This window comes from Symphodus melops (genome assembly GCF_947650265.1).
Source record: "Symphodus melops genome assembly, chromosome: 7".
Lineage (NCBI taxonomy): Eukaryota > Metazoa > Chordata > Actinopteri > Labriformes > Labridae > Symphodus > Symphodus melops.
Genome location: NC_136697.1, coordinates 26,332,130 through 26,344,464, shown reverse-complemented (window position 1 = coordinate 26,344,464; position 12,335 = coordinate 26,332,130). Strand labels below are relative to the sequence as shown.

At 41.5% G+C, this 12,335-nt stretch overlaps 1 protein-coding gene across 1 annotated transcript in view; it reads left to right on the top strand.

Annotated features, from left to right (window-relative positions):
• Positions 1-12,335, top strand: part of LOC306826823 (ATP-dependent 6-phosphofructokinase, platelet type-like) — a 371,729-nt gene that overhangs the window by 79,944 nt on the left and 279,450 nt on the right. The window lies entirely within an intron of this gene.

The following is a 12,335-nucleotide window of genomic DNA, read 5'->3' as shown; positions in this document are numbered from 1 at the left end:
GAAAAGGCTGGGCAAAAACCTCCCACGGGCACCGCTGGTAAAGAGAGAGTAGTTGTCATGGTGATAGGTGAATTCACAAACCTTCAGGGAAAGAGGTGTGAATGTGTGTGACTTAGTTCATACTTTATGTGTGAAGGGTGTGTTTATGGATTTAATTTTTTATGAAAGAGGAGAGAGAAAAGTTGCTGTGACCTTGATGCAAACACGTTTTTTTCTCGAGTTTTCCCAATTTTTATTTTTTTTCCCACAAATCAAAAGGTGCAGTGAAAGTTACCTGAGCTGGGAGTTTCGGAGTCATTCCCCCAAAGGGTGACTGCTCCACAGGGCGACGGGCTGAGCATGTGCCACATCTGTCAAATGATTCAGTTCTGACCCCAAACTCAGCTCTGAGTTTATGCACCGACCCTCCTCTGTGTTGTTTTAGATTGCTCGCAGCAAGATTTGTTTTATGAATGCTTAACTTCCTGTACGCTCTCTTTCACCACACAGAAGGTCGAGTAAATACGCTTCCCTCTGCATCAGCTTGGTGTGGCCTGCACAGTCGTAGATGATCAAAAATAATACATTAATTAAAATTAAAAAATAACTAAAAATCTGGGATTTTTCGAGATGTCTGTCGGGAATCAGTGTCATTTGGTTCGTCAAGTGTAGCTAACACTATCAGAGCTAGCCTCCTGAGACTTTGGTCATCCTTGCATGCAAACATCAAGATGCCTCTGTGGTTACAACACAACAGGGTCATTTTTCTCTACATTTTATGGATTAAAAAATACAGCCAAACATCGCTGCTCCTATAATCTGCTCACAGTTCTCGTTTACATCATGGCGGTAGAGCAGGTCCAGTTAGCTTGTGGCTAAAGCTAACGGCTGCTGGCTGCTTGAGCCAAACATTTGACCAACATTAAAAACGTTTGTTTACTTTGGCGCCGTCTAGCGAGGGTGGTGTTGTTTGGCAGTATAGAGGACTTGACATGAATATCCACAATTAAATTGTACAGTAAAAAATCTGACTGAAGCCACATTTCTTGGCACTGCAAAATGTTTTTCCTTCACCATTATTTTTGCCTTTTGTTTAAATGCCTCTGCTTCTGACGCTCTTCTTTAGAAAAAATCTAAAAGATAACGTGGAAATAAAAAAACTAAAATACACAATACTTGAGAATCTAGAGCTGAAATAGCACTTGGAAAACATACAGCTCTTCAAGCCCAGTGTATTTACTGTTTGGCTCAAAGACATGTACACTTAATTGGACACTGGACCTCTTGCTGAAAAAATGGTGCCAAAGCTCTGACTTCAGGGAAACTCTCTGCTAAGAAAAATAATATTTTCAGTTGATCGCCTCGTTCTTTAAACATTTATATGTTTGGATCCTAAGGAGTGTTCATAGTCATCAAATTGGTAAAGAATAGCTTCTGGGGTTTTTTTTGTTTTTTTTTCCTAAATCAATTTCTTGGAAAAAGTGAAAAAATTTTCAGGAGGTAGATGTGTCATTTGAGAGCACTTTATGTAAATATGAGTGGATGAAACATTGAGATCGTTACGTCATTTAGTCACAACTGTACTGTCCTGGTTTCAGAAAATCTTGCTGCTTCACGTTACATCAAATGATGGGAATGTTAAGCCTGTTTGTATGGAAGAGCATCAGTCACACTTCTAACATAAAGTCTTTAAAGTAAAGGTGCAGTTTCAGGGTAACATGTACGTGTGAGAGCAGTTCTTCTAAAAGCTATTTCTACATAAACATCACTTCTTTGTGAGCGTTGTGATCCGTTCTGTTTGTAGTCAAACTTGGAGTTGTCCTGTGTTGTTGGTTGACGCTCCATGTGATGTATACTGTTCGATGTTGTGAGCAAACGGTCGACTACGTCCCCTCTTTGTCCCAGAAGGACATTCTTGACTAACCATTAAAACAACCTGAGGGGGAAAAGTTTGTGAATGTAGCCTTAGCTTAATCAATGTCTAAACGCCTGAACAACCGTCTTCAAGAAAGAACGTCATCTTTAGACCCTTTAAAGTAACATAATCTAACTTTTCCACCTCATAATAGACGTATTAAAGTTCATCTAAAAGTACAAAGACTCTCAACAGGGAGAATAGAGACTCTCTCATGTCCACAGCACGACCCGGTTCCTTGCTAATAACACTAACTGACTTTGGCCATCCATCCATCCATCCATCCATCCATCCATCCATCGCGAGAAGCTCAGAATCACCTGATTTACCAAAAAGCTGAAGCTAAGAGGAGGAAGACGATTGACACGGATGAGAAAAAAAGAATCGTGACCGAGCAAGAAGTGGGAGCGTATTTCCGGGGCGGCGTTTGTGTCGTGCATTATGAGTGCACGACACAACCGCCGGGTCACCCGTCAACCCGGGCTTTGACGATGTTGGTCAGAGCTTCGTGAAACATCAATAGCAGAATGCTAAGACGTAGCATGTTAGCCTACGAATGGTTTCAAACTGGTTACACGGCCGCCCAGCGAGGAGGATTCGTTTCACGGCTAACGAGAGAATTTTAAGACTCGCCATTGTTAGCATGAAAGCTACTTTAATTGTATTGTATTCTATTTAGCTGTTTTCCCTCAGGAGTGAAACTTGCGTTAACTTGACGTTTTTTTTTGGGGGGGGGGAGGTTTCACGTTATCATCACATCTTTTGTATTTCATTATGTTTATATGAAAGGTTCATCGTTTCGTATCAGAAAACTTTTATTGCAGATAATACAAGTCCCTGATTTTTTTTTTTTAAATCTGTATTTTTATTGTCATCCTTTATATACTCTTAAAATCCTTCTACTGTTAGTTTACACTGTGGCTCAGAGAGAAACCCCTTTTTATACTGTATGTCCAACACATGTTAAAAAAATGACAATAAAAATAGACTTTGACTTCTTACTTGAACGTTGTAAAAATCTGGAGACTTTCTGTCGGTTCACAGAGGTAAAATGTTTTATGTTCCCAATGATTTAAAGTTTGCATGAGGATCTGGAAACGAGGACTGCCTAATATATGATGAATACATAAAACCACGGTTCTGGGCATTATGTAATTTCGTAGGTCTTTCTCAATGCCGGTAAAGATGACAGACTTCCCCTGTGTTGACAGAAGAATCACAGCAGGATAGAAGTAAAGATAGACTTGGTTCACTGACAAGCCAGTATTCAGTGTACAGTATGAGGTCGTGACAGTATCTTGGAAGAGATTTCAGCGAGGGGAGGGGGGGGGGGCTGAAAACATTGGCAGCGAGCCACCCATGACTGCATTATGTAACCAGAAGCCATAGACGAGGAGGAGGAGTGGATTCCTTTGTCAGAGTTCAAAGTGCGCTGGGACGAGATAATGGCCTCCTTTTATCAGAGCACCATAGTAATGAGCTTGTTCATCACCTTGGGGAGGAGAGAGTATAGGGAAAGGGGATTGTGTGTGTGTGTGTGTGTGTAGGGGGGGTTCAGACGGGGAGGAAGGCTGAGGAATGCCCATCCATCAGGCACCGAAACCCAGAGTCTGGCCGGAGCTTCAGCCCCCCTCAAACCTCCAGACCTCTTCATCACTGTCTGTGTACAGAGGGGTCGTAAAGCTATCCACTTCTCACTGCAACATATGCAGGGAGAAAGAATCCACCAATCCGGTCAGCTCAAAGTAACTTTTATGAAAACCCCTTTTTAATCATAATAATACATTTTATTTTTCAATCTCAAAGTGCTACAGGGTTTAAAAGGATAAAAGAGTTGTTAAAAACACATAAAGCATTTTTAAAAAACGAAGTAAGGTGAAGGCTTTTCTAAAAAGAGGAGTCTTAAGGCTTTTTTTTAAAAGCAGCTGTAGTCTGTGCGGGGCCTTCAGGTGCTGGGTGGGGGTGGGGGGGTCCACAGGCTTGGGGCAGCAACAGAGAAAGCCCTACCGCCCTTGGTGCGGGTGTGTGCATGTTGAACGGAGGGTGTGTGATGTGGTCTGGGGGGGGTGAGGAGATCCTGGAGGTAAGGGGCGGGGGGCAGGACCTTATATTATTAAATTGTGTGTTTGACGGTGAGCCAGTGAAGGGATTTGAAAAAATACATGGTGGTGCTTTTTTTTTTTTTAACAACTTTATTTAAGTCTTTTTCGATTACAAACAAAGGTAAACAAATGTACAAATACAAACAAACCAATTCCTAAGAACAGAAAACCCAAGCGAGATTCATGGTGGTGCTATTGAGCCAGTTTGCAAATATAATCTGTAAAATTATTATTAAGTATGATTTTTTCCAGGCCTGATGAGCACGCCGAGTTTGGCGGGTTGTGAGGTGTGCTCAAGCCTCCAGAAATGTGATAAATGTGGCATTAAAAAAGAATCAAAGAAGAATCTCTGTTTGTGCATGCGTCTGAAAGATTGCATCAATTCTGCCCTTAAATCAACGTCTGTCATGAATCCTAAAGCTGAGAGCTACATGCATCCTCATTGTGGAGCATTGGCAGTGAAACATCAGCTCATCGTCCTCATGCGAATGCAAGCGTTACAAAACCACTGGAGACAAACTAAAAAAACCCAACATGTCAAACCGGTGGAGTCAGCATGGGCTGGATATGAGCGAAACCATCTGGAAGGGTCCCGGGTGACAAGGACTTGACGGACTACCATCCTCGTGTGGGGGTCGCTGACCTCCACTTTCCTTCTGGTTTAACAAGAACCATCCACCCCCCAACCCCCCCTTCAGGGACACAGGACATACGAGCCTTCAGGAGGGGGAGGAGTATCTGTGTGTGTGTGTGTGTGTAACTGTTCAATATACATATGTACATGTGTTGAAATCCTGCTCAGGGGAAGATCTTGTTTTCCAGGTTGACCTTGAATGTCCTCATTCATCTCACTGAGAGCTCTGAATATGAATGTGCTCTGTGAACACTCCCTGCTGAAGCTCCAACCGGGGCAGAGAGTCAAAGCATTAACACTGTGAAGGTTAGGGCCGTAAACACCAGTGTGCAGGAGATGAAAGTTTAAATGGAAACGTTTCGCTCGCTAGGCGTCTGAAACACTCGGAGATTTTTGAGATTGTGCTGCAAGATTGATTATTTAAAAGCGATAATTTCCATACCTCTTGAATAAATAAATAAAAAGCCTAAAGGGCGATGAATTAGTCATGTCTTTTCTCCTCAGGGCCTTTTCACAAACTATACTTCGTTAGCGCTGGTCTGAACCAATTTGTAGCATTGTTGCATAATTATCTCAAGTGTGGTTTGTGTGTTCACACCGGGCGGTTAACAAGCGGACCAAAATGAGTGATGCACGAGGAAGAAAGCTCTCTAATTGGTCCGAATTGCTTATGAGTGGGAAAAAAAAAAAAAAAAAAAAATACAGAAGTGAACAAAGACTGGTTGACTCCTCTTTGGACGAGGCTGACTCTTTACAGTTTGAGAAGAAAAAAAAAAAAAAGTGGACAGACTACGAGGATTGTTTTTATACATTGTTTGTATTGATCACTGTAGTTAAACCACACGGTTTGAAAATGAGGCACAGCTGATGCTTGGAGATAATACGTGTCTGTAATCAGTACAGGATAAGGCGCACGTTTAACCATGACCTGCTCGTACAGCCGAGATGTTTCTGAAGCTCTGACAGATCTTCCCGTGGTCTTTGACATGGTGAAGGTGTGAGGACGTAACTGCAGACCTCGGTATCGTATAATTATCACCAAACTAAAACAGGCTCGATATTCTAAACAGCCAGAAACAAAACCAGCTGATAAGACAAGATAGAACTTTATTGATCCCCAATGGGGAGATTCGGACGTTGCTGCAGCAGCACAGAATCCAAAAAAAGTCAAAAACCAAATAAAATCAGTAACATAGATACAGTTTGAAAAGGTAGTAGGAGGAGATTTGAATTTCCCTCGGGATCAATAAAGTATCTATCTATCTATCTATCTATCTATTTATACTGAGGACTGTAATGTTGTGAACTCAACACAGGACGATGAAGAAATAATGTGCAGTGAACGGCAGGTTAAAGTGACGTGTGCGATCAGAGGCAGCTATGTAAACAGCTGATTGACAGTTATAGAGTGTAATATAATATAGTGCACTAAGTACAATATTCAGTTATATATATATATATATATATATATATATATAGAGAGAAATGTATATAAATATAATAAATGTATATATAATATACTAACAATACAATAGAATAGTGTGCTCGTAGTATATCAATGTTGTAACAGAAACCAGATTAAAGGGAAGAACAACACGAAGGCCACCGTGTGTTTATAAAGAAACAAACGGGCGAGGTCAGAAAACTCCCAGCATCAACAAACTGTACACTTTCACACATCTAACAAGGTCAAGACACACAGAGAGAAGCGTTCACGTTGTCTGACGGTGACACGATGAGTCAGCTCACTCACACACACACCTGAGTGAGCGCTGTGATCTCCCTTCACACACACACACACACACACACACACACACACTGTGATCCACGAGACGAGCTGCTTTCATTAAAGAAGCGTGATGCTTGGTGCGGTCGGGTTCATCTTCTCACCACACCAAACGCCTTTTCCACTTTCACGCCAGCGTAAATGAAACTCAAATTTTAACTAAACAATTCCCCCCTTAATTTATAATAATAGAGCGAGCGTCACATGTGAGACCAAGTGGAGTCCATTCAACAAGCCTGTGGTTGAACTGGTGGGACTGGAGCAACAGGCTGCTGTGGTCACTCTGGATCAAGAGTTTCTGTTTTGTTGGTTAGAAAGACCGAAGGAAGAGTGAACACTGATGAAGCGCTCACAAAATCAATCAATCAATCAATCAAAGTTTATAGCACATTTACCAAAGTGCTTTGCAGGCACTATAAACAACCGTAAAACAATAAAAATATAATAAATAGGAGCAGCTTTACCAGCTTCTCACACTCTGCTCTCTGTGTCGTGGTGGAACAATACCAAACGATGAAATATAAAAATGAGCCTTTATTTTGAAATTCAAAAAGAAAAATGATCTTCCTGTTGTGCTTTGGCTATGCAAAAAGGGACTTATTGTAGGCCGTCACCTTGAATTTCAGGTATACAGGTCAAAGTGACGTCCACGTCGAGCCCTTTTTGAAAAATACAAGGCGGTGCCATGGAGCCGTTTTGGAAATATGAGCTGTAAAACTATCAAATGATTCTGAAGTTTGAAGAGCGCAAGCCTCCAGAGATGTGAGAAATATAATAATAACTCCTTTCCTTTTTAAGGAGGGTCCTCGCCCCAAGGTCGTCTCATTGGCCCTTTAAAAAAAAACCCACTCTTATCAGCTGTTTAAGAAAAAAGGTATGCTGTGACAAAGCTAACTATTAGCACAGCGCTAACATCAAAGCTTGAGAAGTGCTGACACAGAAACAGAAACGAAAGAGAGCGAGGGTGTAGTCCATCACTGATCACATGTCACATGTCAGGAATATTTCTCGTATTTCTCGTATTAACTGGGACATTGTGTTTGCAGGATAACAAGGTGACCGTGTCGTATTTGAGCGTGTTAATGAGCAGTGAATGATCATGGACAAAGACTAGTTTTCTTTTTCTTTCCTGAATATAACCCCCCCCCCCAAAAAAGAAGACTTTAATTCAAGTTCTCTTGAGGGAGAAGGATCCACTTTTACCTCTAATTTGTCCAAACCAGAGAAGCATGCTTGTCTTTAATTTTGCACACAGTGGGAAGCCTGATAGCTGCAGAATTAAACTAAGTAAAGCCACTTCCAGGCTGCCACAGTCATGCATATTTAATTGAAATGAATGGTGCTACTCGGTCCACAAAATCATTTGACAATGCAGCTGCAAATCTACGTCCCCCGAATTCTTGGTAAAAGAGCAGCGACTCTCCTAAATGATTGCAGGGCATGTGGGAGTCTCACAAACGTCCGCCTCCAGAACATCACAGGTCGAATCTGGACGATTTCTTGTAAACAGCAGGACTTCTGGAACAATAACAATAACCGAGTATCTTCACAAGAATCAGACGAAGAAAAACAATTTCCCTCATTTGATCTCTTTTTTCTTATTTCCCTCCTTCACATGTTTATTTTTGTTATATTGCATGGTTTTTAGTTCTGGCAATTTGAATTAAAATACCAATAAATATTTCTTTGAAAAGAAAGAAAGAAAAAAAAAAAAAAAACTCTTGAGAGTGCTTCAATTATTTCTGGGCTTTGGGGCACGGAGCGTGGCAGGCTCGGTGGAGCAGCGTTAAAGCTGGAGCACTTTGTGCTTGCAATCGGAGATGAAGAGGCTATTTGTCTGTGTAGTGTGCCGAGCTCTTATCGGGGATTTGTTTGCGGCACAACTTTAATTTGCATAAATTTCTTGGAGAGTAAGATGAAAACTCGGAGCGCTTGGCTGGAGCAGGAGGAACAGATTGTCCTCATAACGCACATTCCGACACGCGGCCTCGCGTCGTCGTCGTCGTGCTGTTAAACCTGGAATAAAGCTTTACATCTGAACCTCCTGTAAGAATAAACAGAAGCATCTCATAAAGGATTGGACTGCCTGTGTTTAGTCGCCCCTCTGGATTTCCCTTCTTCCCTTCACTGAAGCCAAATCTCTGCATTTGAAGCCTTAGCGAACAGCGCTAACGCAACGACTACAACAAGGAGAAAACAGACACAAACAGGCTTTGTGTTTGTGTGCATCTAAAGCCTTATTGATCTGACTCCTCTGTGTCATTAAACTAGTAAAAACTGTGTAAATGTGAATGGAGGAAGCCTGAGTGACGTCAGACCATCAGCAGCAGCCGCCATGTTGGAAATGCTGTTTTAAGCCTCTTGACAAACCGTTACATCACCCACCCACAAACCCACCCAGGGCTGATGGAAGTTATTTTGAACAGGGGGAGAAAATCTTTTGTGACAAAAAAAACAACCTCTGAGCCTATTTAGAATACATTTATAATATATAGATTTAAATGTTTAACAATAAATAAATAGATGAAGATTCACCACGTCATTGTTTTACACTCTTCAGTGAACACAGCCAGGGCCACACACACACACACACACACACACACACACACACACACACACACACCATCAGCTCTCAGAGGAATATATGCACAATGACTTAAACTTCACAATAACACTTTAACAATGCAACAGGTTTGATCAACCTGAGTCACTGCACCGACATTTATGTCGAACACGACTCTATCAGCTCCGAAATCCATTACGCACAGAACACACGATCAAAGTAACACTCTGAATCCCCACCACCTTACAAAAATACTACAGTGTGACATTAAACTGCATACATGAAAGTGCGCGGCGGCACCATGATCTTACTTTGAGCTGCAGACAGGATGTCCTGGTTACAGGTGTCCAAATGTCCAGGTGCGCTCTGGGGTCGTGGAAATAAAGTCTCTAATGAGGGGACGGATGTCCAGAGAGTTCATGATGTCTGTGTGGGCATGCATCAGTGAAAGGTTTGTGAGTCTTTTCTGGGTCATCATGGTGCTGCGTGTCTTCAAAAGACGTAAGGCTGAGAAAGCTGAGGTCACAGAGACGTGAAGGCACAGACGTAACTCAATCAGTGTTTCTGTCTCTGAAAACATGGCTCTTGTTTGTTACTGGAGCTTAGTCCAACACGATGCTACATCTTAAACTGTGACACTCGTAGACCGAGCATGGAGCGAGCGGGGAACCTTTTCACTTCACTCAGCGTCTGTCTGAAACCACGAGCCGGCCTGACGCTGACAACGTAGCTTCTGTGAACTTGTGTTTATTAGGCCTAAAGATAATTAAATCAAAACATGTAATAGCCTAGGTGTGTCAAAATCTTTTCCCAGAAGATTCATAAGGAATTTCTAAATTGTGCAAACATATTTTTAATACATTTTTAAAGAATCTCCCCCTCGCCCTGCACACTACACGCCTCACTATGGATAACACGTAGTTCATCCAAACTGAGTCGTTTAAAGAAATAAATAAAGACCCCCGTACAGTGTGGTGACAGTAACTAGTCAGACCTGTTTTGACTTTCTGTGTTCTTGGAGCCGGCCTCAAGTGGACAGTCGATGAACTGCAGGATTTGCGCACTTGCACATTATCTTCTTTTTTCTCCACTGGAGGTTGTGGCTCATGGTAAAAACACTTCAATGAGCCTCGCTGTTGCAGTGGGCGACATGTTCTCTCTACATGATGAACACTGAAATATCTTCTGACAAAGACAAACACACAACGTTCTGCCGTCCCAAAAATACTTCACGGCTGCAGCAGCTAAACTTAAGTTATCTTTATCAAGTCGACGTTCAACCGAGATTAGACCGATTTATTTTGTATAACGCAGCTGTGTCTATGTTTGGTTTCACCACACAGTCACACATAGCAAAATGTTTTTCCTCTGTGTCCTCTCACACACACACACACACACACACACACACACACACACACACACACCAGTCTGAAGACATTTTAAAACATGTAATGATCACGTTGTATTGATCAATTCTGAAACTGTTCATCACCAAATAAAATGTCTCGTTCAACGTCTGGATCAGTCTCAAACCTATAAACGATGAAATCTTCGTTCCTTTCATACGAGCATTATTTGCTAGCTTTGCATAAAATATTTTTAAATTAAAAACTAGCATAAAAAAACAAAACAGACTTCAATTTAATATCAATATCTTAACATGTTACATTCTCAAATGATGCATGATGGCATAAACTGGTTTTCATGTTTGCGTCTGGGACCGACCCCCCCCCCCCCCCCTCCCCCCCCCCCCCCGGAGGATCAGGAGCCCCACTGAAGAAAAGACCAATGGAAGAAAACATATCGACTAACGTTTAAGCAGCATGTGCTGAAACTTGGTTTTTACAGAAACCTCCATGTTCCCGTCACCTGCTCGGGATGAAACGTAGCACCCAGGAAGAGACACAACTTGCATCGGGAGGAGGATAATAAAATCTGAAAGTTTTTTTTTTCACACTCTCCAGTTTTGTCGATTTACCTTGTAAGACAATTAAGTGAACAAACCATGGAACCAGTGGTGCCTGAAGACGTGAATATACCCACAATTCCCCCTCCAAATGTTTGGACCTGTCCAGCAGAGGATAAACAGCCTCTGGTACAAGCTGTGACATGTAAGGCTACTCTTGCATAGGTCAGTATGTACGAGCCAATGAGAGGCAGAGTAGAGAGGTCACCTGTTCACCATCTTAAGGGAGGAAAATGGAGAATCCTACTGAATACTGTCGGCCAATCACTGGACTCAGACGGGCTTTAGGAGCGGGTATACGTTATGGAGAGTGAGCATTAAGGAGGGATGTGGTGCATGGTGTATTATAGGAACTTCATGGAGGGAAATCTGACCACATTTGTTACGATTGTTTCCAGAAAAGGTTTTTAAAAGTGCACAGATGACGGCCTCACTAATCCCTGGCAGTATGGTTCAGTTCAGTAATAGACCCTGACCTCATGGTGGAAAGGGAAATGGGTTCACAGGAGTTAATTTGTCCTCTGGGAGTTTACTGAATATCCCATAAACACACACTTCCTGGTTGACTGTGTCCTGGGGGGGAGGGAGAGGGAGGCGGAGGGGCAGGAGAAAGAAAACAAAAGCCACATGTAGATCCAATAAAGTCTTTTTTATCCATTTTCCAATAAAAAATACATTCATACAGAAACTATTTTACAAAACAATTTCAAATGAAAAAATCTTGTTATGCAAGGTAAAACAAACAAAAATAGAGCCTCGTATTTGTATCTCCGTGTTTATCCAATAAAGATTCTTTAGTTAAAGATAGGGTGTCTTCGCAGGTTTTTGAAAAACTGTCAAAAAAATAAAAAAATAAAATAAATCACATGGCAAATTAAAAAACATAATACTTAACGGGCACCAGAATGCAAAAAAAAAAAAAAAAAAGACAATTCAAGTGTGCAGAACAATTCACGTCTGAAAAGTCATTTTCTGTTTGTGTAAGTTTTTGTTTTCTTGAAAGATGATAGGCCACAGGTGTGTATGCAGTTAATGCTTTTCTTTAAAAAAAAAAAAAAAAAAAAAAAAAAAACATTTGCTCAACCTTTCTCCGACAACAAGAAAAGAACAAACAAAGATCTTACAGAAGCAAAATGAAGTCAAAAGGAGATTTTGATGATTTTTTTTTTTTTTTTTTTACAACAACTCTTCAGTCGCTCGTCTTTCTCGGTTCATCCTCAGAAACACACTGCACTCTTTGTTTTTGGTCCCATACCCTTTCAAAATAGAAGCTTCCTTACAAAAGTCTCTTTAAGTTTACAATTTACATTTCTTTGCAAGTTTCTCAGTGTTTGGACTTCCATGTTGGCCGGAGGGGGGGGGGGGGGGGGGGGGGGTTTAAATGTACAAG